A 7,065-nucleotide genomic window follows, 5' to 3' on the forward strand; every position below is an offset into this window, starting at 1 on the left:
TGAATTAGTGATGGCTAAAGATGATTCATTTCTGATACAAAAATATCTGCCTGATTTAAAGATTTATATTTTTAGAATGTTGCAAGCGAATATCCAAGTACCAAAAACATGAGTTATTCAATTAAATTGATGTTTGGTAGTGTAAGACTACACACCAAAAAAATTCACAGTACCGTGTATTTCCTCAATTGTATGTGGATATTTACTCATATTCATAGAATTTCTCCAGTTATCATAACAACCGACCACTATGCAGTGATATCATAAATAATCACATCCTATGCATCAATCTTCAGGCACATAGCAATGGGGAAGAGGGGTAGGCGAAGCCCCCCACTTTTCTTGACATGTGACAAACTTATCCCATTATTATCACATACAAATATTTTAACATGCAAAGTTCACTTTATTAGCTGGTCACTTTTTATAGTAATGGTGAATGGTAGTGGAATACGCCGATTTTGAGATACGTCAGAGTTATTTCCCTTTGGAGAACTCTCGTACTTAGTAAGGTGCAAAACAACTTGTTTACATGCGGGAGTCGGACAGATATTCATCACTGCATATATAAGTGAATCTGCTCAGTAGGTTTATCATACACAGTTTCATCACCCAATTTCGACTGATACACAAACTAAGTAAATGATACGTATTCAAGAAGTAATTAAATACTTAGAATTTTTATTATATCCCGTTATTTTGTTGCTCCTAGCTATCATATCCAAGACATTGCTTGGAAATATAACATTGTATTTATGTTTCCACTTGAGTAAAACATTTCTTTTGACAGTATTTTACATTTCCTACATCAAGTATTTAATAAGTAGGTTTTTATACATTTTATCGTCTTTCTCACTGACTGTGGTACCACTGTCCCACCTAAGCATTCAAAGTTCCACTAAATGCACCTCCTACACAGGAGAGCTATAATCTCGAAACTGGCGTATTAGCAAGGTTGAATTGATGCATTGAACTCATGCTTGAAACCATGCTTCAATTTTAGCCACATTTAATATCCCAGTCAATGAGTCAGATGAATATGAGTTACCGTATCTACACTGGATTCCTAAACCACATAAAAACCCTTACAAACAAAGATACATTGCTGGATCCAGTAAGTGCTCTACCAAGCCTCTATCTTTGCTCCTCATGAAAATATTAACAGCTGTGAAGGAGAAACTTCAAACGTACTGTGCCACTACATATGCTAGAAGTGGTGTAAATCAAATGTGGATTCTAAAGAACCTTTAGTAAACTTGAAATCGCAAAGCTTTTCTCAAATCAACAACATAAAAACATATGACTTTTTAACACTTTACAAGAACATTCCTGACGATAAATTAAATACTATACTTTTTGACATTATAGACAGTTGCTTCTTCAACAAAAATGGAAATTGGAAATATTCATATCTAGTGATTAATCATCCAAAAAATTACTTTGATAAACACCACTTTGACTCCACACATAAGTAATCTTAAGTTGAAATTAAATATATACTAGAGTTCCTCATTGACAGTATCTTCGTAGTCGATGGTGTTCAGGTCTTCCAACAGTCTGTTGGAATTCCCATGGGCACGAATTGTGCTCCTTTGTTAGCTGACCTGTTTTTATATTCATATGAAACAGACTTTATTCAAAAACTTCTATGTGAGAAGAAAAAATCTCTTGCTGTAGTCTTCAATGCAACATTTAGATATATCAACAACATTTTATCTATTAATGATCCTAATTTTCATTCATATGTTGATTCGATATATCCCTGTGAACTCGAAATCGAAGACACCACAGAGTCATCCACTTCTGCTTCATGCTTAGATATTTTATTGGAAATAGATATTAACGGCAAACTAACAACTTAACTTTATGACAAACGGGATGATTTCAGCTTCTCCATTGTCATCTTCCCATATTTACATGTATGTAGCAATATTCCATTATCACCTGCATATGGTGTTTATATCTCTCAACTGATTCGAGAGCTTGTTCTGTGTACTACTGACAAACAAGTTGATGATGCAGAGGTTTCAACAGTCACGTTTAAAGTCATCATCGGAAACCCAAGGTTGATTACGTTTCGTTCCTCTCTCCATCACCTGTGGGTCCATTCATTCCTTCTCGCTCGTTCTCATGAATATACATTAGATATGAGGAGGAATGCTGTCAGAATAGTTGCACTTACTAAGACATGCATATCCTACAGCACTGTTCCTTGATATCTTTTGTAGATTGGGAATATAATTATGTCATATATATATATATATATATATACACATGTATATAGAGCTTTCCTGGTGTAAGGGGAGATAATTCAAATTACTCATCAACTTTGCCTCACCTACAATATAAACTATGTAGTATTTTTTTTATATGTTTTGTATATTGTTTTTATTGATGTGGCTTTTCTTGTACTCATGTATGTTTACAAATCATGCTCATTTTTAGTATCTATGCTATGCCCCCTGTGGGACCATGATTGGCAAATAAATCTATTCTATTCTATTCTATTAATGAGGCAATTTGATTGGCCACTCATAATATACCCTGAGCGAATTTGTCCAATCAACAAGACGCTTTCAGCCCAATTTCTGTATACAATTGTTGTGATAGCAAAGTTATGTTAATGCAACCTTTAAAAACAGAAGAGTTTCGTTACTATAATGATTACTTTGATTGGACAATATTTCTAAATATTTAATCACGAGAACGAGCGATTGGGAACGAATGGACCCTTGGGTGATGGAGAGAGGAACAAAACGTAATCAGTGTTTCTGACGATGGTTTAAAGTCAGCATTTCGCAAATTCTATGGTTGCTATAACAATCTAGTTTGCCAATACAACCTATTATGGGGTCAAATGCTCTCTGACTTGTTTCATACCGATTGTTAGGCAGTTCTTGGCACACTAATTTTGACTACGGATAACTCTGTTTTTCTTATCAAGATATAGGGCTCACGGCGGATGTGACCAGTCGACAGGGGATGCTTACTTCTCCTGGGCACCTGATCCAACCTCTGATATATCTAGGGGTCCGTATTTGCCCAACTCTCTATTTTGTATTGCTTCTAGGAGTTATGAGATCGATCACTATTCGTTATCTTCACCTTTCATGTACTAAGTAAACACCCTGCACAATTTGGGAGTTTGGACAGAACTACTTTGCTAACTAAGAATTTCAGACAATTTGATATGAAGGCAATTTTTTCTGTTTGCTCCCCATCCTTCCACTTTCGTAGATCGATCCTATGACTGACTGAACTCACTATATCTGATACATGTAGTAACATGTATAGTATTGTGTACGTGACATGTGTAGTTATATGTGTACATGTGCTTCTTTACTGAAAATGAGATCTCATTGGAAAACTAAATAATAAAACCATAACAGAATTCGGGAGGAAATACTGGTTTCCTATTTTCAGTAGTTCAACACTTTATCTCTAACTTACTAAGAACACTGCCAACAAAATATTATACATTTGTCCTGTGACTTCACCGACTTGCCCATCCAGAACTGACAAGTGAAAATGTGAGCAACATGTCTACCAAGGAAAAGCTTGGTTGTGTAACAGGAAGGGAGAAAATGCAATCCACCAGACCAGGATTTGAACCTGAGCCCCCTGAATTTCCAGTCAGGTGCTCTACCGACTGAGCTATCTGGTCACTTGCGATCGAACCTGGCTGACCGCTATATTCCTAAATTTATGTCTTCACACTTGAAGGCATCAAACCAAGATCTTAATCCCCTGGCAGGCATTTTCACCTGTCATTTTCAGGGGCTGGTCTGCAGTACCAAATGTAACATGAAGGGAGAAAATGCAACGAATCAGACTGGGATTCGAACCCAGGCCCCCTGAATTTTCAGTCAGGTGCTCTACTGACTGAGCTATCTGGCCATAGGCGATTGAACCCCGCTGACCGCTACAGTTGATTTGGGGGAAGGAAGATATTTTCAAAAAAAGAATGCAGTAGTGAAACTAGTCCTACTAAAAAGAGAACTCTAAAGGATGCTAGAGAACCCTGAGGATTTTTAAATATGTGTAACAAGTGTGTAAACTGTTTGACTACATTGGTTACTGATGAAGTATTATAAAGCAGAGGAGAAAATCTTTCATTGGACCAGGAATCGAACCCGGGACCCCTGCATTACTAGTCAGGTGCTCTAACCACTGAGTTACCCAGGCCGATATCCACGGTCCATATAGTCCTAATTACTACACTGAAAATAGTGCAAGTAATAATCAAACTAACAAATTTCCATCCATCTTCAACATGTTTTTATCAATTTAATTATTCGCAGTTGTTTAATTTCTGAAATCTTCTGTATTCATATATAAAATCAGGATCTGTCAAATATCGCAATTTATCTGACACGACGCTAAATTTTCCATATCTGATATACAGTCCAAAATAAACTAATTTGACAAATAATTGTAGTGAATATGAATTATCATGGAACTTTCAGTTCCCTAAATTAATTAGATAGGGATCGAGATTACAGAAATTAATGAGCGGTGAAGGGATAACTCTACAATAATAGATGAATGAAAAATGTACCTATGGTTATGGTGCGTTGAACTTGAAGTTTCTCCCTTGCTGTAAGTTGTAACATGGGGAAACAGAATAATCGTATATCATGCAATAATGGAGAGATAACAGTAATTATATATAGACTCTATACCTCGCAATACAGGAATGCCACTAAATTGTTGTGTTTTCTTTTTTGGTTTTCTTTTAATGCAACTTGTTGTTACCCTCTACTTTCGAATTTCCTCGTTCGTGTTCTCTTGGTCAATTCGTTCTCTGGCTGATTCGTATACTTTGTTTTGTATGATATTCGCTGTATATTGGTAACTATGTATATCTGGAAACACATTGTGACATGCACAATGTCAACAACTCTAGTGTCGTTGGAAAGGTCTTCTCATAAGAAATGCAGATGCTAACCTCTTGCAGTTTGAAAGATTCCAATTTTCTAAAAGTAGGTCATATAAGATCAATGTTAAGGTCATTAGGTCAAAGATTTTGGTGTCAACGGAAAGTTATTGTCACAAGGAATACTCAGACCAAACATAAAGTCTACCTCTTATGGTGTAAAAGATGTGGCCAAGGTTAAAGTTTTTGGAAAATTTCCAAACACTAGGTCAACGGTCAATGTCAAGATCACAAGATCAACAAATCTGGTATCGTTGGAAAGGTCTTCTCACAAAAAATGCACATGCAAAATATAAAAACAGTACCTCTTACGATTGAAAAATATGGCTTATATTCTACTTTTCTAAAAGTAGATAAAAAGGTTAATGTTTATGGAGCGCCAAATTAACATAAACTCAAATAATTGAAGATATCTTCAATTCATCTGATGCGCGCAACAATTTAATTAAAGATCTCTTCAAATAATTAATGATATATTCAATTCTGGATTATTGCGCGCATTAATTTAATTGATGACAGCATTAAATCTTCACCTGAATTGATGCGCGCTTTAATTGAATTATAATGATCTCTTCAAATGAATTAATGATATCAACAATTGATTTGATGCGCGCTACAATTCAAATGAAGAGAGCAATAGTTGATATAATGTGCGCATTAAATCAATTGATGAGAACAATAATTGAATTGATGCGCGCATTAATTCATTTGATGAGAGCAATAATTGATTTAATGCGCGCATTAATTCAATTAAAGAGAGCAATAATTGAATTGATGATATCTTCAAATGTCATTAAAATGTCCGGTGCAAAATGTAATGGCAGGAGGACACACATTTATTTTGACTTACATACTCATAGGACTTCAACTTTTTTTATTTTCAACACTGATAGGACAGCTATATTTTTGTTTGTAAATGTAGCAAAGAGCAAAAATATAATATAAAGTATTTCAAACTTTTAATTCAACTATCTTTTTAAAAAATAATAATACTGAATTATGTGCATGCTTTACTTCATGTCCAAGTTGAATATACTAGAGACCATTTGCAATAAAATACTGGACCTTTCAAAATTTTTGATATTAAAAAACATGTAGTCATCTTTTAAAATCACAAAAGAAGTATTCAGATAGGACATGGGATTTTTAAAAAATGGAAATATAGAATATGCACCGGTCCCCCCCCCCCCTCCAATAAATATTGACCGGTCCCTTAGTCTACAAAGATTAATAATGAGTTTACATATGGAAATAAATAATTATGAATTGATGCATGAATTTAATTATTTGTATTTGAACATTTCATAATATTAGCCTAGATAAAAAGATATTGCTTTTTATATCAAAGTGTATACAGATATCATACATGTACATTTATATAAAGATGAAGTTGTTCGCAATATATATAAAATTTATTGTATTTCATATTGAAGTATATATAGATATCAGATATAAAAAACAATATATGTGAAATTGTCGTTTTTATAATTAATCCTCTAATTTTTGCATAAAATAGAATCGCTACGTATTAGGAGTAAATTGCATTGACCAATAAGAAATCAAATTATTGTGTTTGAGAACATAATTATGAGACCTTTACATTTAAAAAACACTAGTCTTGACGAAGATTCTTTTCTTCCTGATTATTCTTTAAAAAGGTTAGTCTGTTTTACGGAAAGAACATCGATTATGCATAATTCTTAAGAAAATAAAAAATTGTCCACGTTTCTCTTTTGTATATTAAACATTGTTTAGAATTGTGTTTAGAGTACACAGATTTAAGAGTACGATTTAGACAATGTACGTGCAAGTTTTGCAACCTTTTAAAAATATATTTAGGATTCTAATCTCAGTTGGCATGATTTTGAAACAGATTCCATGTATATGGAGCATTTCAGTTGATAAGAAACAATAAATTAGTAGATAGAGTCGCATATGATAGGGGGTACTGTATTTAACAATACAATCTATTTTAATTCAAATTCTATTACGTTTGCAGTTTCAACTATTTCAGCATGGCTAGAAAGCAAAAAGTCCACAGGCACCTGAAGTATAAGGGTTTTTTTTTTTTTTTGGTGGCAATAATTTCTCTGAAATGTGTGAATTCCCAGTCTATCTCATCCCTCTTT

The 7,065-nt window shown here is 34.0% G+C and overlaps 1 protein-coding gene and 1 non-coding gene across 4 annotated transcripts in view; both read right to left on the reverse strand.

The window, feature by feature from the left end:
* Positions 1–4,806, reverse strand: part of LOC125680380 (protein ABHD18-like) — a 33,598-nt gene extending 28,792 nt beyond the window's left edge. The window contains exon 1 of one of the 3 annotated variants that reach the window (XM_048919935.2): positions 4,683–4,806. The gene's annotated coding sequence lies outside the window, so the exon portion shown is untranslated. Of the gene's footprint in view, positions 1–4,558; positions 4,660–4,682 lie in introns of those variants that run through there. The other 2 variants (XM_056154456.1, XM_048919936.2) reach the window with 2 other exon arrangements.
* On the reverse strand, positions 3,586–3,664 carry Trnas-gga (transfer RNA serine (anticodon GGA)). Its single transcript has one exon. It is a non-coding gene; the product is annotated as a tRNA-Ser (tRNA).
* Positions 4,807–7,065: the final 2,259 nt, after the last annotated feature.

The sequence above is a fragment of the Ostrea edulis genome, chromosome 2 (assembly GCF_947568905.1).
Source record: "Ostrea edulis chromosome 2, xbOstEdul1.1, whole genome shotgun sequence".
In the NCBI taxonomy this organism is placed as follows: domain Eukaryota; kingdom Metazoa; phylum Mollusca; class Bivalvia; order Ostreida; family Ostreidae; genus Ostrea; species Ostrea edulis.